The 13,076-nt window shown below is 54.2% G+C and overlaps 1 pseudogene; it reads left to right on the top strand.

The window, feature by feature from the left end:
- The first annotated feature begins 911 nt into the window (after positions 1–911).
- LOC102419297 lies at positions 912–1,363 on the top strand (annotated as a pseudogene).
- The last annotated feature ends 11,713 nt before the right edge of the window (positions 1,364–13,076 follow it).

Below are 13,076 nucleotides of genomic sequence, written 5' to 3'. Positions count from 1 at the left end.
GTCAGGGCATGGCGTCCACACACTCAGAGGAAGCCCCTCGCCAGCTCTCGGAAACCCCCTCGAGGTCCAGGTGAGGAGCCAGGCACCTTCTCCCTGGCGTGGGGAGGAGGGGAAGCCGCGGTGTGTGGCACAGCTTTTCTTTTTTTTTTTTTTTTTTAATATATTTGTTATTGATTTCAGAGAGGCAGGGAGAAAGAGAGAGAGAGAAACATCAATGATGAGAGAGAATCATTGATCAGTTGCCTCCTGCACGTCCCCTACTGGGGATCGAGCCCACAACCTGGCATGTGCCCTGACCGGGAATCAAACTTCGACCTCCTGGTTCATAGGTCAACGCTCAGCCCCTGAGCCACGCCGGCCGGGCCAGGGCACCGCTTTTACAAAGTGTCCTTCCCCTGGTTCCCTTGTCTGGGCCCTTTCTGACCCGCCCTCCCTTCCCCGCAGGCGGAGGGCCCTTGGCTCTCCAGGTTTCCTTCATCGTGTAACCCTGCCCCTGCCGGCGCCTCCAGGCTGCTCCGGGCGCGAGAAGCAGGAGAGGCAGACGGCTGTGATGGGCAGAGGAGGCGGAGGAGACAGGGTGTGACTCTGTGTGGGCCGCTGGGCAGGACCCTGGGACAGAGAGAGATGTTAAAGATAAACCAGTGAAGTCAAATAAAGACGACAGTCCTTATTTTGTCAACAGCATGAGTAGCGGTTGACTTCATTATTTAGCTAACTGCATCGCACAGTGATGTGCCTTAGCTCTGACACATGTGCAGGCTCTAGCATGTCCGTGGTGGCGGAAGCTGAGTGGAGCTGCATGAGAAATCTCTGGAGGACCTTTTCCATTTTTAATCTAAAATTATCCCAAAATTAAACATTTCTTTAAAAACAGAGGCAGTTGCTCTTTCCACTGCCAGTCCTCCGCCGTCATGGGTCGCATGCACGCTCCCAGAAAGGGCCTCTCCCCGGCGGCTCTGCCCGCCGCCCCAGTGTGCCCACCTGGCTGAAACGGACATCTGACAATGTGAAGGAGCAGATCTACAAACTGGCCAGAAGGGCCTGGACTCCCTCACAAATCGGTGTGACCCCGAGAGACTCCCAGGGCGTTGTTCAAGTGCGTGTGTGACAGGCACTGAGATCCTGAGAATTCTTGAGTCTACGGGACTTGCTCCTGATCTTCCTGAGGATCGCTACCAGTTAATTAAGAAAGTGGTTGCCGTTCACAAGCATCTTGAGAGGAACAGGAAGGATAAGGATGCTAAATGCTGTCTGATTCTGATCGAGAGCCGTATCAACGGTTGGCTCAATATTATAAGACCAAACGAGTCCTCCCCTCAGCTGGAAATATGAACCATCCACAGCCTCTGCCCAGGTTGCATAAAATGTCTGTACTCAAGCAATAACATCATCGTTTAATTAGAAAAAAACAGGCAGTTACCATCCGTCCATGCGCCGCGCCGCGCCGGGCAGGCCGTGCTGTGGGAGTCCCCAGTGGCTGCCTTAGAGGAGGGCAGAGGCTGGCGGGGCTGGAATGCCTGTTCCTTGATCTGGGGGATGCTGTGTTTAGTCCATGAAAGTCCATGAGCTGCACACTTACAAGTAGGTAAAGCACATCTTAATACATTTTCAAAATTTTAATTAACAAAGAAACCCGGGTCAGGAAGAGTCTGTTTGGGCTGTGGGGCCTCGAATGCTTATCCAGCTGTGAGCTTGGCCTGGGGCTGCCCACACCACTCTTGAAAACATGGGCCTCGGCAGGGAGAACCTTATCCAGACGAGGGGACCCAGGATGTGCGGCAGGGCTGGGAGGGGAAGGGCAGCTTTGGACAGGAGGTCCAGGAAGAATCACCAAGGATTGGGCCTGAGCTATCACAAGTCAGAGCTGCTGGTTTCTGCGATGGGACAGCCAGCGTGGCAGGCCCAGGAGGCAGGAGCGACGCTCACCGTGGCCGCGATAAGACTGAGATACCTGTTAGGAAGACAAGAGGAAGCACGGAGGAGGCCAACGGTACCTAAATCTGGGCCCAGAAAAGAGACTTGGCTGCAGATGTGGCTCTGGGTGTCGCCTTTATTACGAATGCAATGAACACAAGCCACATGTATCAGAATTTTTCAGAGACACAGAAACAATATTCAGAGAGATTCTAAGAATTTGGCTCACACAATTGTGGGGTTGGCAAGTCCAAAATTGGCAGGGTAGGCCAGCAGGCTGGAGGCCAAGGGAGGGGGTGATGTTGCAGCTTAATTCCAAAGGCTTTCAGAGAACGTGGGTCCATTCTTCTCAAGGCTCCACACCTGCTTTACTCCCAAGAGAAGTAAAAACATGTCCACCCAAATACATGAGTGTTTACAGCAGCAGGACTCATAACAACGGAAAAGTAGAAACAGCCCAACTGCCCTCCAATGATGAATGAATAGATAAAAAGTCGGCTGGAGCATCATCCCATACACCAAAAGGTTGTGGGTTCAATCCTCAGTTCAGCCTGTATGAGAGGCAACTGATCTCTCTCTCTCTCTCTCTCTCTCTCTCTCTCTCTCTCTCCTTTTCCCTCTCCCTAAAATCGATAAACATATATTGGGTGAGGACTTTAAAAAGGGCGGTATATACATAAAATGGAATATTATTTGGCCACAAAAAGAAATGAAGTACTGCTACACACCACATCAATAAATCTCAAAAACATTATGCTAAGTAGAAGCCAGTCACAAAACACCACATTTCATTTTTATAAAATGTCTGAAGTAGGTAAATATTTAGAGATAAAAAGTAGATTAGTGGCAGCCTAGGGTGGAAAGACATAGGAGTGACAAGGTTTCTTTTTAGGAGTACCAGACGGTGAAGAAAGTGAGCAAAGGATAGAGAATGTGCTTGAAGAAATAATGGACCCCCCACCCCCGCCCTAACCTGCTGAAGGAAAAAGTCACACAAGTTCAGGAGGCACAGAGAGCCCCAAGCAAGAAGAACCCAAACAGGCCCACGCCCAGACACATCATAATTAAAATGCCAAAAATTAAAGACAGAGAATATTAAAGGCAGCAAGAGAAAAGCAATTTGTCACCTACAAAGGAGCTCCCATAAGGCTGTCCGGTGATTTCTTACCAGAAGCTCTACAGGCCAGAAAGGAATGGCAAGAAGTACTCAAGGTAATGAAAGGCAAGGATCTGAAACCAAGATTACTATATCTAGCAAGGCTATCATTCAAAATAGACAGTGAGATAAAGAGCTTCCCAGATAAGAAAGGCTAAAGGAGTTCATCACCACCAAGCCAGCATTACAAGAAATGCTAAAGGGATTGCTGTAATAATAAAAAGATATATACAGTATATACTAGAGGCCCAGGGCATGAAATTCGTGCACTTGGGGAGGGAGGGTCCCTCAGCCCGGCCTGCACCCTTGTAGTCCAGGAGCCCCGTGATCAATCACCCCATGGAGAAAGGCCCCACCCATCCACCGCAGCAGTGCCAGCTGGGGGCCTGGGCCTCCCTTTTTGGGGCAATCGCAGAGGCCCCCAGATTGATTGCCTGCCAGCCAGTGGCCTGGGCCTCCCTCTGCAGGGCAATCATGGGGCGATACGGGGTCCCCCGACCAATTGCATCTCACCTGCCTTGGCTGGCCTGGCACCAGTGCATGTCATAGGGTGGTCGTCTGCTGTTCAGCCGTTTGGTCAACTTGCATATTATATATACTTTTATTATTATAGATATATATGCATAAAGAATTAAAATGTCAATGAATAAGTACCTATCAATAATAACCTTAAATGCAAATGGATTAAATACACCAATCAAAAAACATAGGGTAGCTGAATGGATAAGAAAACATGACCCAATTATATGCTATCTACAAGAGACCCATCTCAGGACAAAAGGATGAGAGTGAAGGGATGGAAAAACATTTTCCATGCAAATGGAGGGGAAAAAAGGAGGGAATTATTCTAAAGGAAAAATTACTAAAGAGACATAATAATATCAAATGCAATATGTAACCCTTGCTGGATTCTGATTCAAAAGCCTTAGCCATGAAAAAGTCCTTAGGACAATTGGGGAAATGTAAATGTGGACCAGGTAGGCCTAGCTGGTTTGGCTCAGTGGATAGAGCATCAGCCTTCAGACTGAAGGGTCCCAAGTGTGATTCTGGTCACGGGCACAGGCCCAGGTTGCAGGCTTATCCCCAGTAGGGGGCGTGCAGGAGGCAGCCGATTAATGATTCTCTCTCATCACCGATTTTCTATTTCTCTCTCCCTCTCCCTTCCTCTCTGAAATCAATAAAAATATATTGAAAAAATTTTTAAAATAAATAAACATGGACCAGATATTAGATGATGTTTTTTAATTATTATTGATTTTCTTAGATAGGAAGAGATGATCCATGTCAGAGAACCTGCATCTTCCTAAGAGATGTCTGCGGGCACATTTAGGAGTGAAGAGTCCTCAGGGCCTGCAGGGGTCTCGGTGGGGAGAGGGGGATGTGGAGACATTGACACCCATGTGCACAGTTGTGGAACCAGGTGGACGGCCCATGGGTATTCATTTTACCTTTTAACCTTTCTCTGAGTTTTTAATTTTTTATAATAGAAAGTTTTGAGGGGAAAAACTTTTCATGGAAAAAGAAACCAGGTCTTCCTACAAAAGGTTGGAAGTTGTTACTGTGAAGTGGGTTTTGCTAAAGTCATGGCACCCAGCATTTCTGAGAAGTCAGTACAAATGAGGGATGAGTGGGTTAGCGTGTGGGAAATTCAGCTCCTCTGAGTCATACATGTAAATTGCGATCGTGACCATCAGGGCTTGGGTGCAGTTCTAAGAAATGTCATTTCTGATGCACTTCCTTTCATCTTACCTCTCGGACTCTCAGAGGAAGTTCGACCGCATGGCCTCAAGGGGCCACAGCGGGGTGGCAGACACAGGGCGTGGAGGAGCCACGCACCCCCTGCCTCAGAGACCACAGGCCGGGGAGGGCAGGGGGCCCGAGGGCTAGGCTGCGGCCGGTGCCCTGGTGTGGAGAGGACGTCTCACTGGAAAACACTGATCCACACAACAGCGCCGCCTCCACCAAGCAATTCCACGCGCGGAGCTGGCGCCAGCTGGCGAGACATGCAGAAGACAACGTCTATATAAATGGCGTGCGTGCGTGGGGCGTTTGGAACGTGCCTGGAGCACGGCGGGCGCCCCATGAGTGCTCCCCGTCGTCACGCTCCCACAGGGTCTCACGAGCTCATTTACAAGGAGAAGGACGCACGGACAGGACAGAGCAGTGACAAGAGCAGCCTGTCGGCACTGTTTCATCTGATAGGCCCGCAGTCGTGCAAAGACAGTGTCGGGGGAGTGAGGCACAGGTGTCGCCTGCTGGCACAGGGCGTGCCATGCCTGGCAGCGGAGGGCGGGCGGCAGGTCAGCTCAGGGCGCTGTCTTCCAGGCGGGAGCAGCCCACAGGGTGCAGCCGGGAGAGAAGGGAGCTCCTCGCTCTCCTCCCGCCCACTGGTGCGTCCGTCTCGGCCACGTGCTCACTGAATTGTGGGAGCAGAGGTCCCCAACGTGGAGGCACCTTTGCTCCGTGTCCCAGACTCTCTGAGCCCCGGGGCGGCTCGGAAAAGGCTGTTTCAGAATGAGGTTGGAAGGTTCAGAATGAGGCTCGGAAACCTCCAGCACCTGCTCTCAGGTGCCCGACGGGCTGGAGCCCGAGCGTGCCCAGGGACGACAGCGGCCGTCAGCCTCGCCCAGGGGCACGGGGGAGGGCCGCAGGGGCTTCCTGCGCGACCCTGTCCGGCACGCGATCAGGAGGAGATGAGGCCCACAGAGATGAAACAACTCCCCGAAATGCCCCCCAGCTCTGTTCTGCCTGGTTTAATGAGGTCTGGTATGTTCCCATCCACACAGAGTTCAGGAGCAGCCACGGGGGTCTGTGGTGAGGGGAGTGAGGATAATCCGCCGGCAGGAGTGAGGGAGCCTTCGTGGGGGCTGGAAAGCGTTGCCCGGGCATGCACGTAGGTGAAGATTCACTGACCTGCACACTTAAAATACATGCATTTCACCGCATGCAAATCACACCCCGAATTAAAGACAATAGAAAGCAAATAAAATCCATTATCTGTAAATGGTGTGAGCAAAAAAAGCTTAACAAGCTGGGGAACCTTACCATCCATTCTCAGCCACCCTGAAAGTCATCTTGGCTTTTGTTTGGTTTCATTTCATGCCTAACCTGTGCGGCTTAAAGCACCTGCGGGCTCTCTCGCTGGCTAAGACCCTGCATGAGGCATCGGAGAGCAGCGTTCGGCACAGTCTGCTCCACAGATGGCGAAGAAAAGCCTCCTAACCCCGGGGGCGCTGCTGTATATGGAGGTGACGGCCCCAGCCGGGGGCGCAGACGGAAGGGGGTGCAGACGGAAGGGGGTGCAGGCGGAAAGGGGGCGCAGGTGGAAGGGGGTGCAGACGGAAGGGGGTGCAGGTGGAAGGAGGTGCAGACGGAAGGGGGTGCAGGTGGAAGGAGAGCGAGAGCATCCAGCGGTGCGGGGTTTGCGGCATTTCAGTGGGCAGCAGAGTCTGGGGCTGCCTCTGGTCACAGACCCACCGCACGCCCAGCTGTGCTTTTGTTACCCTCATTGACACAAGTCAATACATGACTGTCTTCTCCATGTGAAACATGGAACCATTACAAATGGGGCTCAGGTCCCATCTGACCATCATCCCAGTCCCGGCCCCGCTTGCCCTGCGGGGAGTCATGGTCATCGCGCTGTCCTTTCCGATTTCTCCCCCTTCTCCCGCCTCACATCCTCAGCCGCAATCACGGCCCCTCTGTGTGTCTATGTGTCTGGCTTTTGCTTGACTTACAGGCCTTTTACCGTCAGGGTCAGGCTGTGAACTGCTTCCCCTCAGCGGCCGGTCTCGCTAGTTCTTTCCACGCTGCCCACTCTCCGGCCTCCTCTGGGAGGTGGGCAGGCTCGCTGTTCCAGCCGACGCTGCTATGCACGGCTTCGGAGAACATTCCCGGCCCCTGCGGCCTTGGAGGGTATGCCTGGGCCGAGGGTTAGGGTAGTTATACATTTCAGCTGACCCTGGCAGACGGCCCCCCAGCACGGGAGCAGCTCACCCCTCCAGCCGCAGGCGGGGCGCTCGCGGGGCCCCAGGTCCCCACCGCACTGCAGCCAACCTGATGGGGGGAGTCTTTTTTCATGTTGTCTTTTCTGATCATTGAAAACGCATTGATCGCCTCTAGGTTTCCTGACCATTTGCATTCCTCTCCTCTGCTCACCACCATCCAGGGTGGCTGTGCTTCCCTCCCCACGCCGCCCAGGGCTCCCCGCTGCCTTCCTCCTCCCCCCTCCCCACACCCCATCCCCACACCTGTGCCTTCCACCCCTCAGGCCTCCCCACACGCCCTGGGCCCCGAGGCTCCGGGCCCATCACCTTGCGGAGGGACCACAGGCCGGATCTGAGGGGAAGCCCGGGGTGCCGGCCCCGACCTCTGGCAGGGCGGCCACGCAGGCGCCAGGGAGCTGATCCTTGCGGCAGAACCAGCCCTGGACGGGGTCTCGCTTGTCACACGTGCTCTGTGGCCGGAGTGAGCCCTGAGTTTGTCTCACTCCAGCCTCCCCCTGCAGAGGTTTCAGCGGGCTGGGAAACACAGACTTATGATGTAATGAGCAATCCAGCCCGAATCCTCCATCCATATCATCTATTGAGAACTTACCATGTGCCAAGAGCTTGCTCTCAGAATGTAACTGAGCTCATCTCACAGCGACCTGTGAGAGGTGCTGCTGTCATGCAGAAGAGAATGGAGGCACAGAGGAGGTAAGTTGCCACCGGGCTTCCCACTGGTAAGTGGCAGAACCGAGATTCAAACCCAAGCCGAACAGCTCTACTGTCAGCCGCCTGCGTGCTTTGCTGGCCAGGGGTGAGGGCAGGGCTCAGGAAGCACAAAACGGACACGTCACCCGGCCGGGCAGTCAGGACTGGCTTCCCGGAGGAGGTGGCACACCAACTGAAGCGGGAACAGAGGAGATTTCTAGGCGATAACATAGGACAAGTTGTTCAGGAGGGAAGGGCCGGAGCGTGCTGGGGGAGGGAGCGCTGACTCCTGGCCGCCGCCTGGGTGAGCGACGGGCAGGAGACGGCGCCCAGCGACGGGCCAGCACCGGGTCTGGGCCCCCCCCAGAGCTTAGACCTCATCCCTCGCCCCAGTGGCAGCAGAGGACAGTGGGGGTCAGGAGACAGCGCCAGGGAACTCCTGGAGGTCAGGCCAAGGCACCCTCCGGGCGAGACACTGCGCAGGCGTGGGAGGGAGGTTGCTGCTGATTTACATCCTGCAGGTTGGGGGGAGACCCAGGAAGTGCAGGTCGGCACTAATCAAATCTCAGGCTAATAATAAACAGCCTGAGTGATGAGCGGCCTGCGCCAGGCAGCGAGGCGCTGGGTCCCGGCGGCCAGGAGCGTGTGAGCGTCGGGGGCAGGTGAGTGGTGCAGGGAGGGCTGGGCCTGGGGCACTTCGTGGGGTTCCGTGGGGTTTGGTGGGCACGGCACCCACAGCAGGTGAGACGGCTCTGGCAGTGCTGCTGCCCCCACCCCGGCCCTGACGTGGGCAGAGCCCTGAGTCTGGAGGCGTTGGGGTCTGTGCCGGCCCTGCGGGCGGCCATGAAGTGGAGGGTCAGGAGCTCCCCTGTGACCCCATCCCCCGCCGGCCTGGACTCAGCGTCAGGTTGATCGGGACGTTTAAAACCTCCCATGTGAGGTTGGCACTGATGCCAGCGCAGAGGAGCGTCTGCCTCCTGCGGCCCCGCGTCCGGCGACTCCCTCGCCTCCTCTCCCTGCGGCCCCCGGGACCACGTTAAAGCAAATCCCAAACACCTCGGGGTCTATCTCTTAAAACTAAAACTCTTTAAAAAAGCAAAGCCCCAAACTGAACCGTCCCTCATACCATGACCACCTCTGAAAAGTGATTCCTTCGCCACCAAATAGCCGATGTTCCCTTTCCCAGCTGATGTGTTCAAATTAGGATCCAAACTCGACCCACACTGCACGTGTTGTTATAGGTTTTAGTCTAGAAAGCTCCCTCTGTCTCACTATTTGTTTCCTGACTCTTTATTTCTTGAGGAAACTGGGTCGTTTATCCTGTAGGGTGTTCATCGGGGCAGGTTTTAAAGGTTTGTCCAGCCCCTGAGGCTCCGGGCCCATCACCTTGCGGAGGGACCACAGGCCGGATCTGAGGGGAAGCCCGGGGTGCCGGCCCCGACCTCTGGCAGGGCGGCCACGCGGGCGCCAGGGAGCTGATCCGTGCGGCAGAACCAGCCCTGGACGGGGTCTCGCTTGTCACACGTGCTCTGTGGCCGGAGTGAGCCCTGGACCTCCCGGGCTCCGCGTCCTCGGCTGCGAAGTGAAGAGGGGCTTCTGTGCCTCCAGATGTCCCTCAAAACAGGAAAGGCTTTGGGCTGCCAGGGCCCTGCCTGAAGACAGAATGCCCGACGCTCTGCCACCCAGTGTTCTCACCTTAATTTGACCATAAGGATCTTTCTTGTGATCGCACCTGTTACCGGGCCAAGCCCAGCCCACATGGCAGGAGGCCCCGTGATCACCCCTCCTCTGCTCTCTGGCGTCAGAGTCGGGTGCGGTGGGGGGGGGCCCGGGGCGGCCCAGGCCACAGACAGGCGCGCAAGAGGCGTCGTCCTTCCTCCCTAGATGCCCACGAGCTTCTTTCTCAGGCCTCTGTCCACCCAGCAAGGGGCGGTCCTGGGTTACCCTACCTCTCCTGGGGCCGATGATGGCTCTGGGCTTTGATGGAGGCCTGGGTGGTGCTGGAGTTTGGGGCAGGGGTGGCGTTCCTCTGGCCAATTGGGTGTCAGCCATCTGGCCTCAGGAACAATATGTCCCGCTGGACCCACGGCTTCCAGAGATGGGCAGGTTTGCAGCTCTCGGAGGCTGCCCTGTCTTGGCTCAGCCCCTGTCTCCCGGGGAACGGGGGGGGGGGGGGGCATCTCTCTCCCTCTCCCTCCCAAATAAGGGGGAGGCTGGGTGTCTTCCTTTTTTAGTTTGTTTGATTCTCTTGTTTTTTCAATTTGCTGGTTGAATAGATGGTCACGTGTTGGGAGACCAGAAACGATGACAAGGTGTGTAATACGTCTTCCCTCCGGGACCCCAGCGGCCCCGCTCTGGCTCCCACAGCAAACCGCGAGACTGGCACACAACTTACATGCCCTACGTTCACTTGTTTAAAGTGCACCATTCAGTTTTTTAAGAATATGACCATCACTATAATATAATTTAAGAATATTTTCATCATCCTAAAAAGAAACCTTGTCACTCCTATGTCTTTCCACCCTAGGCTGCCACTAATCTACTTTTTATCTCTAAAGATTTATCTACTTCAGACATTTTATAAAAATGCAGTGTGGTGTTTTGTGACTGGCTTCTACTTAGCATAATGTTTTTGAGATTTATCGATGCTGTAGTGTGTAGCAGGACTTCATTTCTTTTTGTAGCCAAATAATATTCCATTTTATGGATATACCGCCCTTTTTAAAGTCCTCACCCAATATATGTTTTTATTGATTTTAGGGAGAGGGAAAGGGAGAGAGAGAGAGAGAGAGAGAGAGAGAGAGGTCATGCCTCTCATACAGGCTGGACTGGGGATTGAACCCACAACCTTTTGGTGTATGGGATGATGCTCCAGCCGACTGAGCCACCCAGCCAGGGCTGGACAGACCACATTTTATCTCTTCATTCATCATTGGAGGGCAGTTGGGCTGTTTCTACTTTTCCGTTGTTATGAGTCCTGCTGCTATAAACACTCGTGTAGCGTATGTGGGGGCGTGTTTTCACTTCTCTTGGGAAGGGAATTGTTGGGTCACATGGCAAGTCCGTGCTTAAATTTTGAGGAATTGCCACACCGCTCTCCCAAGTGGCTGCGCTGTTTCATAATCTCACTCAACACACGAGGTGCCCCTTCCTCAGTCCTCACCAGGCCCGGCGTTGGCTCTCCGTTGTAGCCAGCCCGTCGGCATTCCGTGGGTTTTATTAGTGTTTCCCCAATGAGAACAGTGCTGAGACCTTTCCATGTGCTTACGAGCCATTTACATGTCTTCTTGGAAAAAATGTTTATTTAGCTCCGTCATCCATTTTTAAATTGGGTCATTTATTACCAGACACCAGGGCTTCCCACTTGGCTCCATGGGAAAGGAGACCTGGCTGCCTTAGGAAGCTTCCTTTACTCCCAGCCTCTCCAGGACAGGGATTCACACCCACAGCTCTGCCTGCGGGAAGGGGCTCAGCCACGCTCACCTGCACTATGTGGTCAATTGCTCGTTGATTTCTTGTTTGCAGTTGGTTGGGTTCCTGTCAAGCTTCTGTTCACAGCTGGTCTGCAAACGACTGCATGTTAACCTTCAGCAAGAATAGCGTTTAGTGAGAATGGCCCAGACCTCGAGGCCCGTCTGTCTAACAATCCCCCCTGAGACTGTACAGTCCTCACTCTTGCGGGAAGGGGATGAGGTCGCACTTCTGTTTTTCATTTTTCAGTGAAGGCTAGTATTTTATTTTATTTTATTTTTTAAAATCTGTACTGTTGAGTATGTTACAGATGTCCCTCTTCTTTCACACCCCTTGCCCCCCCACTGCAGGCCTTCACCACCCTATTGTCTGTGTCCATAGGTAATCATGTATGCATATAAGATCTTTGGTTAATCTCTTCCCACCCCCTCTCCCTCCTTGCTCTGAGATTCGTCAGTCTGTTCCATGTTCCCATGCCTCTGATTCTATTTTATTTATCAGTTTATTTTGTTCATTAGATTCCTTGTTCGTTTATTTTGATTTTTTAGATTCCACGCCTCCACCCCTCCTACCAGTCTCAATGTGCTTTCTTCTTTGCTCTCTGGTTGTGGGACTTCCATTCAGCCCGAGTTCAGGCGGTTCTGGGTGACGGTGGTTCTGTATTTTAGTTGTAATTTCGATGTGGTTGTGGGGGGCGGCGAGTACAGGCGTTTACCTATGCCGCCATGTTGGTTCTGCTCTGAGGGTCAGACTTCTGTACCAGCTCCTGCTGAACTTGGGTGGGGTATGCCTTGAGTTAGAGGCGTGAGGTTCTGGCTGCCTGACTTCTGGGGTCTTGGGGTCCCCTGGGTTCTGGGCTCCTGAGAACAGGAGTGCGCAGAGAGAGCACGGCTCTGACAGGAGCCAGGAGCCACAAGAGGGGAGGCAGAAGCAGGGAAGAAGCCAGGAGCCCGAGACGCTGCCCTCGTCAGCTCTCACTGGTGGGACCTCATGAGCCAGGTGGCCAGAGCGACCGCCTCCCTGAGGACAGAGATGCCAGCAAGGGAGAGAGGAGGCGCTGTCCTGTTTGAGCCTCTTCCCATGTGATCCAGGACACCAGCCCTGATTTTTGTTCAGGACGCACAGAGCGAGCTTCCGGTCTGTCGCGCTCCAGGCCTTTGGAGGACAGGTGGGATCTGGGCCGGAAGTGGCTCTGCAGAAAGGGGGGCCCTGGACGAAGCACAGCAGCCCCAGGGGGGAGGGGACCCAGCTGGGACAGTGCTGCGCAGTGGCCAGCCAGTGTCCCGCGGTTCCTCAGGCCCAGGGATGCTCCCCTGTGGCGAGCAGAGAGCTGCACCTCGTGTGGCACGTTGGCCTGGGGGGAGGGCAGCATGCGAGGCGGTCCTGACCCGGCCCTTCGCATCTGCTCTCCTGGGACAGTGCCCCACAGAGAAGGCCTGTGACGGCAGGAGGCACCCCCAGGAGCACAGCTGTGTGTGTGTGAGCGTGTGAGCATGTGTGTGTGTGTGAGTATGTGTGTGTGTATGTGACTGTGTGTGAGCATGTGTGTGTATGTGAGTGTGTGTGTGAGCATGTGTGTGTATGTGAGTGTGTATGTGACTGTGTGTGTGAGAGTGTGTGTGAGTGTGTGTGAGCATGTGTGTGTGTGTATGTGTGTGTGTATGTGACTGTGTGTGAGCATGTGTGTGTGAGTGTGTGTGTGAGTGTGTGTGAGTGTGTGTGTGTGTGAGTGTGTGTGTGTGAGTGTGTGTGTATGTGTGTGAGCATGTGTGTGTGTGTGAGTGTGTGTGTGTGTGTGAGCATGTGTGTGTGTGTGTGAGAGAGAGAGAGAGAGAACACGC

This window comes from Myotis lucifugus, unplaced genomic scaffold (genome assembly GCF_000147115.1).
Source record: "Myotis lucifugus unplaced genomic scaffold, Myoluc2.0 scaffold_3656, whole genome shotgun sequence".
NCBI classification, from domain to species: domain Eukaryota; kingdom Metazoa; phylum Chordata; class Mammalia; order Chiroptera; family Vespertilionidae; genus Myotis; species Myotis lucifugus.
Note: the sequence above shows the minus strand (reverse complement) of the source record. Positions and strands in the feature narration are given on the sequence as shown.